At 44.1% G+C, this 14,568-nt stretch overlaps 1 long non-coding RNA gene across 2 annotated transcripts; it reads left to right on the top strand.

Annotated features, from left to right (window-relative positions):
* The first annotated feature begins 3,312 nt into the window (after positions 1-3,312).
* On the top strand, positions 3,313-14,314 carry LOC139595446 (uncharacterized). 2 transcript variants are annotated; one of them, XR_011681032.1, is made up of 4 exons: positions 3,313-3,709; positions 3,796-3,920; positions 7,120-7,312; positions 13,692-13,817. It is a non-coding gene; the product is annotated as an uncharacterized lncRNA (long non-coding RNA). The 2 variants fall into 2 exon arrangements; XR_011681034.1 differs by lacking the exon at positions 7,120-7,312 and having other exon boundaries at positions 3,322-3,709; positions 13,692-14,314.
* The last annotated feature ends 254 nt before the right edge of the window (positions 14,315-14,568 follow it).

Genomic DNA, 14,568 nt, shown 5'->3' with positions numbered 1-14,568 from the left:
ATGAGTAACTCTTTTAAGTTTATACTTCACCTCCTAGCCTCTCTCCGGGGTAGTCACACCATCCTGATGATTTTCATGACACATCCTTGATTTCACAATTGAAGGAATGGATCTGCATGAGCTGAGCTGGCAGGCAGTGCAGGGGACAGGTCCTGCTCATCTCAGTGGGAGCACAGGAGGCCCTGCATCTGTTCTGCAATGGGGACACACTATGAAGAACTGTGAAGTGCTCAGGAGGGCTTTGGTCCTAAGGTACAACACTAATCCATGGCTAAGGCATGAGCAGGGAGGGAGGGATGGCTGGTGGGATTTTCTGAAGCAGGAGCACAGGTGGGGAGCAGGGTCAATGACAGGAGGCAAACTCTGCGGGAACAGGGACAGGGCAATGGCAACCAATTTGCAGCTCAGTGAGTAATAAATATATTTCCAGGTGGGATATGCAGGGCTTGGATTACTCCCCGTTTCTTTGACAATAGGGAAGAGGGGCTGTGACTCTTGTCTCCTGTGAGCAGTTCTGTGCTTCCAGTGTCCCTGCCTTGTGTGCTGGCAAGGGAGAGGTTTGCTGCCCCAAGCTCCTTCTGGTGTCCTCTCTTCAGCAGCAGGCTGCACTGCTCCTCTCTGACCTCTCCTGTCTCCTCACAGCCTGGAGCAGAGCCAGAGCTGGCTGCTGCTGGGAGAGCAGGTCAGAGAGGAGTGCTGGCAGAAGTGGAGCGTGCCAGCAGCCAAGCAACCTGACCTGCTGGCAGCAAGATGGAGGAGCTGCACCTAGGAAGATAAAGGAGGGAGCAATGATCTGTCTGGAGAAGTGGGATTTCAGTGCAGCTTCAAGCACAGATGCACTGGCAGGTGAGGTGCATGATTCCTGCCATTTAAATATTGCTGTTCTCTATTTTTTAGGCAAACTGTCCTTCTGAATTAGGTTAAAGCAATTCCACGGTTGTTTTAAAACACTGTAAAGGTAGGCCCATCTCAGAAGGGTGTGTCATTCCTACCTACCTTTCCTGTAGCAGGAGGGTGGCTCCTTTGTCATCAACTAAGTCAAAACAGGGCCTGGCACAGATGAAAACTAACTCAAAAAACCCCTATCTGAAGCAGTTTCCTAATAGACCTGGACCCATTTGTTGATATAATTCTATCTTTTGATCAGCTTTCAGCCAACATGGCACAACCTCAGATGTTTGCCACAGGGAAGCCAGTTGGCTCTGGAAGTGGATCCTTCTGACAACCACACACTTCTCCTATTTCCACTTCCCTTAGGTGGCTCACGAATGGATCAGACAAGTCCTGGTGCTTGTGTGAGGAACCAACACATTCATGAGGGCAAAGGGAGAGTGCAACTGCACCATCATGACTGACATCAACTTAAGAGACATGTACCTGGCTCCATTTGTGAGCATCACCTGGAGTTCATCAGCAGAAGGTCACTTGGGCTGTTATAGGGGTGCCTGTGCATCACTTTGCTCCTCTGTGAAATGGCAACATTCAACATGGAGGACAAAAGTAACGTTGCTGTTCAGGGAAGAGGGATTTTAGACCTACCTCAGGAACATTAAATGCAGTGGTATTATTTCACAAAATTCTTAGCACAAATGTTATTTTAAGCTATCAGCACCTAGTCAATAAATAAGGGTATGTGAAGGTCCTATTAAAATATAAGTTTGTGTGTGTATGGTTATGGAGGAAGTCTTGAAGGCAGGTTGACTCCAGAAGTATAAAGTGCAGAAATATATCTTAAAACTCTCTCTTGAAGTTTAATCCTTGAGAAATCAAACCTTTCCTAAAAGCTTTAACAATGCATACTCAGATAAAAGAGGTCTACCTGAGCAGAATAGAAACTGCAAGGTCTTTCTTGGTTTTAGCATCAGAGTTTCATTTGTTGTTCTTCTCTTCGTGTAGTTTCAGCAAAAATCTCAAATACTTGAATCCAGCCACTCTTCCTGTCATCACTGAGCTGTAACTGTAAGTGCTGACCTTGTACGAAATATTCCCTTCCTTAGAAAGCTGATAAGCCCAAGTTTGTGGGTATGCTAGGAGGGGTCCTGATAAAGAACAGTTCACTAATTTAACTCAGTGTTTTCATTTTCCTTTTCTGTTTTAACAAACAGTTTTATTTCTCGTGCTTCCTCCCCACTCCCTGCAATTTCTTATGAAGGTGAGTCTGCCTGTTAAAAACACAACAGAGGGTTTCTAAAGATAGAGAACAAAAGAACAATGGTGGAGAATGATCTCAGGAAATCTCAGGGACAATGAGAAATCTTATCAGGGTTAGCATGAGAATCAGTGAGAATTAAGAAAGTCCCATAAACAGTCTCACTTCTTCATTTAACAAGTGTATTATAAATCAATTCCTCCCCCAGGAATTGGCTGCAAAGATATGTGTATGAGCAAAGCCTGTTGAGAAATAGAGCAAATTAGAATTTTAGCATAATGCATGAAACTCCAGTCCAGCTGGAGGATGGGCCTTTCTGAGGTGATTGCTGGGAAATACAGCTTCTGCAAAGTTTCATATCTTTCGCAAAACATGCTCTCTCACTGAGTCAGGCAGCAAATAACCTCCCCTGCTTGCTCTCCTAAAGCAAGATGGATGGTGTTAGAGGGACATTCATCAAGCTGGATCCAGCTGAGCACAAACTGCCGCCATGAAACGCAAGGAGTAACTGGAACAGCGACTCTGAATGTGAGCGTGCAATTTCTGCTGAGAACAGGGAGCTTCGTGCCCTGATAACCAAAATCAGACATTGGTCTTGCAGTATCTACTTTTTATGTAGGTACCACAGAGCTACAGCTCCCTCAGTTTCTCCTGGCAAAGTCTTTAAACTGTTAAAATTTCTCTCTCATTTCCAAATTTCTCTGTAGTAAGAGCTAAACCTCTAGAAGGAAAAAGTTTAACACAAATGAAATTTCATTGCTTCAGGGCTATCTTTGCTGCTTACAAATTACCTCTTGCCTGGTATATTGTTGGTAATGAAATCTCTCCTTTGCAGCAGTTATTTAATGTTTCTCTCTCTTATGGCCATTTTCAGTTCAAACACCTTGCCTACCCCATTCATCTTCTGCCTCCATCCACTGTCAGGGCTTTTGTTTATCTTCTGGATAGTTAAAATGTCTGCCCCAATCCCTGCACAAAATTAAACCCCAGGCAGGAAAAATGCCACTAGGAGCCCCTTAGATTCTCCAAGGGCTGTTAATACAAGTCAAACCTTCCTCCTATAAAATGAGTAAATGAATAAAAACACTCTTTTTGACTCTGGGCTCTGGACTTGATATGACCCACTTGCCAAAATCTACAGGACAGAGCAAAGGAAGGGTTTTTCCCTCTCCTTCCTCCTACACTCCTGACTAATGCTTCAAAAATCAGTGACGTTGTTCCGTGCACTTGAAAACAGAGATGTTCTGTGTAGAAACTTCCACAAGCACCATGAGTCCTTCCCACAGAAGATGTGTGTGCCTCAGATCCTGAGTCTGTAGCAGTCAGAGCTTTGGTCCTGGCCCAGTTTATTGCCTTGTGCATTTATGTGCGAAAGCTCTGCCATAGCCCTGAGGAACATGGAATCAAAAGTCTGCAGTTCCCTTGGTGGCTTCTCAGTGATGGCTTTTGTGCAAGCCTGGTTTCAGTTCTGTTCCTTGAAATTGCAGCTAAAAATCCTGGAAGAATTTCTTTATGCACCAAGTGACAGACTTCTGTGGAGCCTGCACACAGCTCTGCCAGGTAGATACAGCCCTTACTCCTTCCCATGCCTTAAATCCCACTGAAAACTATGAAATAATCTCTTTGTCTTATCTTTTAAATGCTAGCAACAGCGAAGTAAATTGGCTGTATTGGTCTATTACCCACTTACTGCTGCTGAGATATACGTGTCTGAACAGCTGTCAAGGCAAAGCTGTGTGAATCATTAAAACGCCTTCTCAGCTCGCCACTGGTAAGTTTGAGGATAACAACTAAAAAATAGATGTTCATGCAGTCTCCCATTAGCTCTCATCAAGCTTGTGGGCCGTTTAGGCAGCTTAACACAAGATTGATCTTGCTGCTCAGCAGCACAGCACGAGGCACAGGCAGAAGCTGTCTTTCCCTCCAGCTACAGAGGGAATCGAACAGCACAGCCTTGCTGCGTGCTCCAAATGTGATGGAAGAGATGGTTGATAATTATTGGCCTGGAGAGGGGATTATAGCTCAAGGTTTACCTGTGAGTCACACCCTTGTGTGGTTGCACTCATACATACCTGTACCTGTGCACACACATTCGCTGCAGGAAGGAGAAGAAGAATAGGAATGAGACGGCCCTTTGGGAGGAGATGCTCTGCAGCTCTCTGCTACTTCTGGGCCTCAACTTTATTTATTTAACCCTAATCCTTGGGGTATCTACAAAATACAACTGTTGTCTCCAGAAGCTGTGTTTCAGTCCTGGATAGGAATAACAGTGCTTGTGCAGCCTGCCTTTTATTAAATTGTCCAGTCATTCTGAACAAGCAAAATTCTGCCTGCTTTTTAAAATAAGGGCTGGAAATTTTATTGAAGAGATATTAGTAAAAAAATCGAAAGTGTATTGCCATTATAAAATAAAGACATTCCAGTTTACAGGAATTAAGTAGTGATAGCTCACATGCAGTTCATATACTGTTGCACAAAGATTTTTGTGATATCAGTTCATCATCTGTATTTCCCCTGTATCTGTATTGTAATCCTAGGCAGATGTCCAGCTTTGCTTAGAAATTACCCTGCATTTCTATTAAAAATCCTATTTTCTGTATGTTTTAAAGATTATCTTAGTGTTATTCTGGCTTCAGCTCTCTGCCTTTTTTTTGATGCAATAAATTTGACTTATATTTTTACACTTCTAAGCTCAAGGATGAATATCTTTCATTAAAAAGTGTAATTTGGCATAGGGATTAATCTACAATTGTCAGAGTTTGACAAAACACCACAGCTGGAGTAGTAATGATGGCTCTAAGAAGTTATATAATCCATTTTATTAGATGTTTTTAATGGGCTTATATAGAACAGTACAAATGCCAAAGTATTTATATAGGGGATGGCAAAAGAACTGGAACAATGGAGCAGATGTCACTGAGAGAAACCTTCCTTCATCTGCAAGCACTCAGGGAAAAGGGGTGTCCAAGAGGGCATGAGGTGCAAGCCAAAGCACTGGGGCTGACAGGGAGAAGAACAGTAGCAAAATGTTACAGTAGAAGATTCACAAACAAATTAAGACCCATAATTAATGTACTATTTACTTTTTCCATGGTCTGTCTTTTAATGTTGTTTGATACACAGGCATGTGTCCCTACAATTTATGCATCATTAAAGGTGATAGGAAACAATAAAAGCTGGGAGTGGCTGGCAGCATCTTTGAGACCTGATGGATGAAAAGAAGCTTTCCTAGGATAGGAGGCTTTCCAAAATGTTCAGGACCAGTATGCATGCCAATTTAATAATATGCATCCACCTATAATAAAGGTCTCATCCACGTGTCTGGAAAGTATCTCATTTTTTCAGGACATTTTTAAATTCAGTCTTTATCTGTAACAAAAAGGTTGTTTTTCTGAGCTATTACCATGTGGTCAGCCAGTCCTCTCCTCCATCTGGTTGCATTTCGAAGTCTTAGATACAATCCTAACAAGGAGGAGAGAAATGGTCTGCCCTCAGCAGAAAAGATCCCACAGCTCCCCTGCAGCTGAGCAGCCTGTCTAGGAGCAGACGGTGAGGATAAAACTCAGTGTTCTTCCCGCAGGCTCTTTTCCAAGCAGTTTGCCCTCAATGTCATGTGGAGCAGCATCAATGATGCAGAGACACTGCTATTGATCCAAAGTGGAATAACCTCCTCAGCCAAGAGTTTGTATGTAGGTTAGGTGCTACCACAGGGCTCATCCTTCCAGCATGTGCCTCCTTGCAGCGTGTCTGCCTCCCTCCTCAGCTCTGGATGTGGGAAGCAAAGGCCAGTCGGAGATTTCAAAGATGAACTGGGAAGGACAGAGTGGCTTTGTGACAATGCAGGCACCTTTACTGGCATTGCTTCCAGTGAGGAACACTCAGCAGGGCTAATGCTTGTGGCTGTGCCCTAGCTCCTGGCCTGCTCACGGGCTCCTTGTTAGGAGGAGATCCCTTTGCCAGAATGAATCGAATTTCCTCAGGAACAAGGTCGTTTCTCTGTACTCTATCAGCAGATAAAGTACATGTTTCTGAAGGCATAAAGGCTTTTTTGCAGGGCTCGCTTTGTGCCTCCTACTCTCCTGTCGGCAAGGCTGGAGGCAGATCCACCAGCTACAGAGGAAATGCTGCTCTGCTATCTCCCCATGGTCCAGGCAGCACAGAGTGGGGAGGAGTGTCTCACAGGACACTTACCTCCCCTGCAAGGCAAAAGTGAAGCCGTAGCTTCTCCTGAGCTGTAGCTGGGTCAGTGCCAGAAGCCAGGCAAGCAAAGGAACCTCCTAGCTGGAGCCCAGGACACCAAGACCTGCAGGGGGACACCCCAATACTGGAACATGCAGAGCAGCAACTAGAAGAGAAAAATTTTCCCCTTAACTTCTCACTTCTCCCTCAGACTTAACGCGAAGCAAAGAAGATGATCACTGATAAATAGTGGCAGGAGCCTTTAGGAATCCAGGGTTTTTTACTCAATCTTTGTGCTGAAGTGCTCAGCCTTACACTGCAAAGACAAACAGCAACAAGATTGCTCTCAGCAACCCAGACAAGAACATTTTAGTGCATAATTATGGATGAGATGCAAAAGGACGAAAAAGAGGGAAAACAGCTGTTCGCATAGAGTTTATTGCCGTTCACTTAAGAGGCCCATTAAATGCCAGAAAAAGCTATTTATCCTTCTGTTTGAGGCAATTATCCTGCTGCAAATCTCTGTGTCAATTCGTCCTGTGATTATTCCTGGAGTGCTGACACTGTGCAGATACACTCATCACACAGAAAAAAGGTGCCCACCCAGGATTATGGAGGGATTTTCAGAAGCAGGGTAGCCAGTGTTTCTCAGGGGCTTTACCTCTGTAGAGAATTGGGTTATTTCTTGAAGTCTTTCCCTGGAGTTCAGCTGCCTCTTCTTTATTTCAAAAATACCCTTTGAGCATTGTTTATTGGAAGCACACATTAAAGTGGGATTGCTCTTCTTGTAGTCACAGCAACATGGGATGTGAGAAGCCCAAATCCAGTTCTTCAAATGCTCAAAGGAGACCAGCTGCCCCACCGACCAAGAAATCATTTGACTCACCAGGCTGCAAGGTCTGTGCAGAGGAGAGGCTTCATCTCCTTGAAGCCCAACAATGTTCTTGTTGGGAGGAAAGGAGGGAAGCAAGTGTGAGTGCATTGGTGAGTGCATTGCCCTCCCCCCTTCTCCTCTGGCCTGCTCGGGCCTTTCCACAAGAGATTGGTGGTGAAGCATCTCTTGATCATACTGGGAACTCTTGGAAAGCTAAGGTGGGGGGTGGTACTGACCGTACCAGGAACTCCTGCTGCCTTATCAAGGTGGGAAATAACAGCAGGAATAATCAGTCACCCCTGACAGCCCTGGAATGTTCCTTATCTGAAAAGTAGCTCAAGTGGAACAGTACCATCCTCACTGGAATTTCATAAATTCCAGTAATAATCCAGATTGCAGCCAGGATGAAAATATATCAATGGCTTAAGCCAACTATCTCATGGCCCTAAAGCCAGTGGTCCTAAGACAGACTCTTTGAGCTCTTCTGGACTGCAGTGGGCTGCATCAGTATTTCCCTCTGTGTGGGACACCTGTCAGAGTGCCCGAACCCTCAAGTTTGTGAAATTCAGAGAAGTGTCACCTGGCAACAGAACCTGGACTGATATCCCAATACTTGAGCCTCATCACCCCACCTCACCCCCATTAAGAAATGCCAAAAAGGTATTAGATATGAGTGTTTCACTGATTCTCAAGGGAAATGTTTTAGTACATATACCTTTGTACATACACATTACATATCTGTTCCTGTGTGTGTATTACCTTTGTATATTTGCATCTGGGGGTGTGTATTCACTTGGACACCCTCTAGCAAATATAGTATACATGTTATTATCTTGAATCCTTAACTGCTATTACTATTTGTAGTTGATCCTTGTTTAATCTAACATTTAAGTGCTTCTAGATCTTTTAGACAAGCAATTGACCCTGTGTGAGTCTGAGATAGGATCCAGCCATGTGTGGGCACCTCTCTGAGAAGCAGTCTAGCAAGCAAGGGAGTTCACTCTGAATCTCATGAATCTCACCAGAGAGTCTTCCCTAACCTTTCCTTCCTTACCCCTTTTTTACATCCTTGGCCTCCATATAAATCACTCTAAATTGATTCTAATTGGTTATCCTTTATATGTATTATCCATGCAGTATTAGAGTAAGCCTTTAATACTGCATGGGGAATACATATAAAGGATATATATGTATTATATATCAGGCTTTGCCTGACTTTTGCATTTGTATTAAAGTTTGTTTTCACTGATATATTTGATGGTGATCCTTTAAGCAATCTAAACCACTCATTTGTGCAACAGAGGAGCTCCCTCTATGGTTCTACTGTGTTCCCTGAGGGAAGGGTTGTTTTTCAGAACCTTGTTTTAGCCAAAATGCTGACTGAAGGCTCACACACAGGTGCTTCTGAAACACTGACAGCTGGCTCAGCTGCTTAATTGTCTGATGACACAGAAAATAAACAAACCTCCCCTCCTCTGTTTGGCTTGCAAATTAAAGGAAACACTAATGTCAGGCTTAGATATCCACTGGATGACTGGGACTTTAAAGAAGTTGAATCAAAAAGCAGGAGATGTGACAATGATGGGAGCAGAGCACATGATGCTCATGGTACATGCCTCTTACTGTGTGAGAAGTATAGTGGCCTTATGGTGGGTAGTGGACATTAACAGGAGCAGAGGAAAGGGATGTGGGGCAGTGCTCCCCTAGTGCTGGCTGCTGTCAGTGGTGTAAGACAGGCTCAAAGGATGAAAGGAAAACACAGGAAAAATATTCCCTTGAAAGTACTTTTACTTTTGGAAATACCATTTGTATGAATTTGCTCACTTTCAGAAAATTTCTTCCCCCCTTCTTTTCTCACCAGCACCTCCCTTTCTTAGTAAGCCTGGGTTTTGACTCATGTCTGCTTCTCCTTCTCCAAAATATGTAATTTTTACTTCTTCATTGAGAAAAATAGACATGAGGGGGAAATTCCCAGAAAGAAACCAGTCTATTTCAGATCTTGAAGCAGTAATTTCTAATACCTGAGCACCCAGAATGGTGTCTGGGCTCACCAGGAGCCTGGTCAGGAGCCAGTGGGCGCATGGACCAGGATGCAGCCCCAGAGGGACTGCCCCACACAATGTCCAACCCAGGCATTACTTGAGGGGCTGGGGGACCCCAAGAACCCATAACATGAGGAACTGAGGACACTTGGCTATCCAAGACAATGGTTTTCTCTCCAGCCTTCTGGTGGGGGAAAAACTCTGGGACATGCTGCTATAGCAGCAGCTTTACCTAGGATAAGTATATTAGTATTATGATTATTTGGTTGGGGTTTTTTTGTTTGTTTGTTTTTTGGGTTTTTTGGTTGTTTTTTTGTTGTTTTTTTTTTCCTTGGGGTTTTTTATTAACAACCACTTCTGGTATGCTGCTACCTTCACATTTATTGTACTTCTTTTAAATGTTCTCCATAAATCCATAAAGGATCCTTTTTCAAAGCTCTGTTGAAGCACCCAAATCCCTCAAGCCCTGTAGGTATGTAGGAGCCCGACAGGCACCCAGATTTCCACTGAATTAAGCATCACTGCATTTGCTCTTTGAGATGGTGCGAGTTTTTTTTCAGCAACTGCTTGATCCAATATCTCCCTCTGGTGGAAAATAGGGAATAGAGCAGGATAGGCTAGAGCAGCGGACAATGTAACAATAGTCACTTGATTGCTGTGAAAACAACAAAAATCTCGGTCCACGCCATGATGTTATCTCTAATTGCTACATTTATTCCTAATGAATTTGAAGTTTAGCTCAAATAGTCCTTGACTGGAAGAGAATGGTAATGAATGGTGAATGCCAATTTTCCTGTATTTTTCCAGAAATTTGTTTTAAACAGAAGCAAAAGCCTCTATCAAGAAATATGACTTTATGGCATTGTTTCTGTGAGGAAAATCAACAAAATTCCCTGTTGCAGAAAACTATCATTTTGTGCTCAAGCTCTAAAATACATCACACATCCCATCTGCTGTCTGTAATTGCAAGGATTGATAAAAATATCTCAAAATATAATCGTTCTTTTTCTATACCACAATTACACCTTTGAAGTTCCATGTGAGTGTGCCAGATTGGTTGCCATCTGCCAGGGGTGCCTCTTCAGTGTAGATCAGAAAGTGTGGATAAGAAGGAAATCCTCAAGCACAGTTTGGATAGCTTATGTCCAGACACGCATGGGCTTAAGGAACAGCACAGGGATAAAAAGCTTTGCCCAGGTGACAGCAAAGTCTTTCTTTCAGGACACCTTTCATCAGCACGAGGAAGTCAGGGAGGTTTCATGAACCTTCCACTGTCAATCCTCTCCCACGTGTGAGTGTTTCTCTGACACTTGTTCTGTGATTCCAGATGAACTCTACAGAGCTGATGCGGCAGCACAGACAGATTTAAGATCAAAACAGAGTTTTGAAAATTCCTCAGCTGCTGGCTCAGCTTCAGCTGGAGCTGGAGAGGCAACAGAGGCCACAGCTTTGCTTCAGCTCCTGGCACGAGTCTTGGGTGAGGAGCAAAAACTCAGGGATGGCTGATGAGATATTGCTGGAGACCAACACCTGGGGCTGGGCAGCTGAAGCCAGCCAGGACTCATCTCAACAAACTTCAACTGCCTGAAAGCAGTCAGTGTCAGTGAGCTGGCCTGAAGGCTCTGAAATAGTGTGACTCCCCTTTGTGGGCAGGTGCACAGCTGGCACAGGGCAGCATCACTATGGATCTAGGCTATATTTTAGATTATTTAAATTTTCCATGCCCAGGGAAACATAACAGAAGGATGTTCAGTTATTTCCAAAATATTAGGGCATATTCTTGGCAAATTGAAAGATTTTGGAACAAAAACATGAGGTTTCTGAATAGAATGCCCAATCCTTTTGTGGCATGACTTTAACCAGGGAGAAAGCCTCTGTGAGAAGGAGTAAGATTTTAAAAAGAATTTCAAGCTGGAAACTGGAGAAGTGAGGAGGAAGAGAGGAGCAGAGAATCATGATGACATTCGTTTAAAGGTGCCATTTTGACCTCTTTATGATCACAAGTCAGAAATATCAGACATATTCCAGAAGGAAGATAATTACTGGGTCATTGTAATAGCATGATAAAAATTACATGGGAAAGAACCAAAATACATCCCCTCCAAATTAAGAAAAGGACATGAACTCTGTCAAATTAAAAGCAGGAACAGAAAGGAATACTAAAAAAATATTTTGAGACAAAAAGCCTCCTCTATCCCAGCAGGAGCAGGAAGCCTGCTGGAGGGTTCTGCAGGTGACCAGGGTGTGCAGTCAGCAGATGATCAACGTGGCAAAGGGTTTGAGAGGAAACACATCCTAACACAACAGCTAAACAGATTACTTGTGTCTGTGTTCAGCACAGAAAAGCTTAGTGAAATTCCCATGGCAGAACCATTTGTTAAAGGGATAATGCAGGGAAGCTGCCTCAGATTGAAGGGTCATTAGATGAGGCTTTAGAACAAATAAATGCAAAGGATAGTAGCAAATTCCTGAAAAGCAGATGTTACTTGCTTGTGGGTTTTAAAGGAATGCTAATGGAAATTATTGCACTTTAAGAGCCAGTGTATAAGCTTTTACTTAAAACAGCCAAAGAAAAAGGATGGCAATTGATACTGTTTTCTTTTAAGTGCTGAAAGGGATCTAGAGAAATGCAAGCCATTAAATCTGACACCTGTGGCAGGCAAACAGCAAAAGCCATAGTAACAGAATAGTTGCAAGGAGAGATAGAGACTAAGAGGGGAGAATTGGCAGAGCTTTGCAGTGAGAGCCTATGAAGCTGTGCTCCACCACCCTCTGACAGCTTCAGAGGAAACTGTGAAGCTGCAGATGAGAGCAACCCGCTTGCTATGATCTGCTCAGCTGCTGGAAAGCCTTTAACAACATCTGTCACCAAGGTCCCATTAAGAAGCTAATCTGGCACAGGGTAAGAGGGGAGATCCTCTCATGAGTCAGCAACTGCATACAGGATAGAGAGACAAGGTAAGGATAAATCATCCATTCTTCACAGTGGAGAGAAGCTGCCAATTGCATCCTAGAGGGATCGTGGTAGGGCCAGTGTTCATCCACAGACCCATCAGTCAGGCAAATGACTGATCTGCTGGTGGTACCAGTTTGTTCAAGGCAGTAAAATGCAAACTGCCTAAAGGAGTTGCAAAAACGATCTCATGAGTTTGCACAAAGTAACGGCAGGTGAAAATCAGTATAGCTAACAGCAGAGAAAAACACCTGGCTGAGCTGGGAGGAAGACTGCCTCACTACCCAGCCACAGCCGTGGCCTGTGAAACACCTAGTACTACTCAGGCCAGGTATCTGGTTGCCACTCAAATGCTTATTAATTACTAGAAAGCATTTTAATATATTATGAATGGAAGAAGGGTCATAGAGTTATGGAATGGTTTGGGTTGGAAGGGATATTAAAGATCATCTAGTTCCACCCCTTGGCATGGGCAGGTGCACCTTCTATTAGACCAGGTTGCTTAAAGCCCCATTTAATTTGGCCTTGGATGCTTCCAGGTATAAGACACCCACATCTCTAGACAACCTGTACCAGGGCCTCACCACCCTCACAGTGAAGAATTTTTTGCTAATCTGAATCCACTCTTTTTCATTTTAAAGCCATTTCTGTTACTACATGCCCTTCCAAAAAGTCTCTCTCCAACTCTCTTGTAAGCCCCCTTTAGGTACTGGGAGGTGCTGTAAGGTCTCTCCAGAGCTGTCTCCTCTCCAGGCTGAACAACCCCAGCTCTCTCAGCCTATGCACACAGGAGATATTCTCCAGCCCTTTGATCATCTTCATTATCTTCTCTGGACTCCCTCCAGCAGGTGCATATTCTTCTATGTTGGGGTCCCCAGAGCTGGATGCAGGACTTGAGGTGGGGTCTCACAAGAGCAGAGCAGAGGGGCAGAATCACCCTCCTCAACCTGCTGGTCACTCTGCTTCAATGTAGACAAGGATACAGTTGGCTTCCTGGGCTGCAAGCACACATCGCCAGGTCATGCTGAGCTTCTCCTCAACCAACACCTCCAGGTCCTTCTCTTCAGGGCTGCCCTCAGTCCATTCTCCACCCATCCTGTATTTGTGTTTGGGATTGCCCTAGTCCAGATGCAGGACCTAATACTTGGCCTTGTTGAACATGACAAGGTTTGTACAGTCCCACCTCTCAAACCTGCCAAGGTCCCTCTGGATGACATCCCTTCCCTCCAGTGTGTCCACTGCACCACACAGCCTGGTGTCATTGGCAAACTGCTGAGGGTGCACTCAGTCCCACTGTCTGTGACACTGACAAAGATTTTTAACAGCACCAGCCCCAGTACTGACCCCTGAGAAATATCTTCACTTGGGACACCAGCCCCTCCTCGTTGACAAGAACAGGATCCAGCATAGCACCTCACCTTGTTGGCTGCTCTATCACTTGGAGAAGGAACCTTCTGGATTGCCTATGCTTTACTGTGCTGTCTTCTCCAACAGGTATGTCCCCATGAGGATCAGGGCTTGTGAAAGTGAGGCAATTACGTATTACATAAACCAAGATTCTTCAACGTGGGGAAGAAGAGTCTGAGATAGAGTATGGTGGAGCTCTATAAACTCAAATGGGCCATGGAGTCATTACCTCTCATAACATGCAAGAAAGGGGTATCAGATGATGTTTTTATGTTCAAGACAAAGATGAAGGCAACAAGCACTGCTCCTGGACAAAGTTTCTCCCTTTAAAGAACCTGTTTTCACAGGATGTTGGGGAGTATAGAAGCACCATAAATGGTTTTAGAAGCAAGGCAACAACTGTGTGGAAGATAAATCATCTGAAGCACTAAGCTACCCCTCAGAGGAGGAAGACCCTAGACCAGAAGTGGCTGTCCTCCATGCTGGCCACAAGCAGAGCTAGGACACCAGATGGATAAGCTTTGCAGCCAAACCTGTTTTGACACTGTATCAACCAGACAATTTTTACAAGTAGATTAGAAGAAACCCCAACACCCTGCAGAGAAGAAGAGACAAGCACAGCTTTGCTTTCTTATTAGCGTTAGTAGCATTTCTTGCTCCAGGATAACTTACACTGTTTGCTATTTTAAAACTTTAAATAAAGATTAAGAGTCCATTTTTATATTCTTTTTTCCAAGTATTTTTATGTTCTGTGTTAGCTGAGGACAAAGCTGCAGTTTGACAAGCCCTGCACCAACACTGCTGCCAAAAGCAGCAGCTCTGCCCTCTCATACCACTGGAAAGGACAAATGGGGGGGGGGGGCAAAGGGGGGAGTGCAAAATTAGCTTTCAGAGCTGAGAAAATGAGGATTCTCTTTTTCATTCTTCTTCTGCCCTGCTGAAGGCAGGGCTGGCTTAGGCTCGT

This window comes from Agelaius tricolor, unplaced genomic scaffold, assembly GCF_023055355.1.
Source record: "Agelaius tricolor isolate 1412-34295 unplaced genomic scaffold, bAgeTri1.0.p SCAF_1, whole genome shotgun sequence".
Taxonomy (NCBI): domain Eukaryota; kingdom Metazoa; phylum Chordata; class Aves; order Passeriformes; family Icteridae; genus Agelaius; species Agelaius tricolor.
Note: the sequence above shows the minus strand (reverse complement) of the source record. Positions and strands in the feature narration are given on the sequence as shown.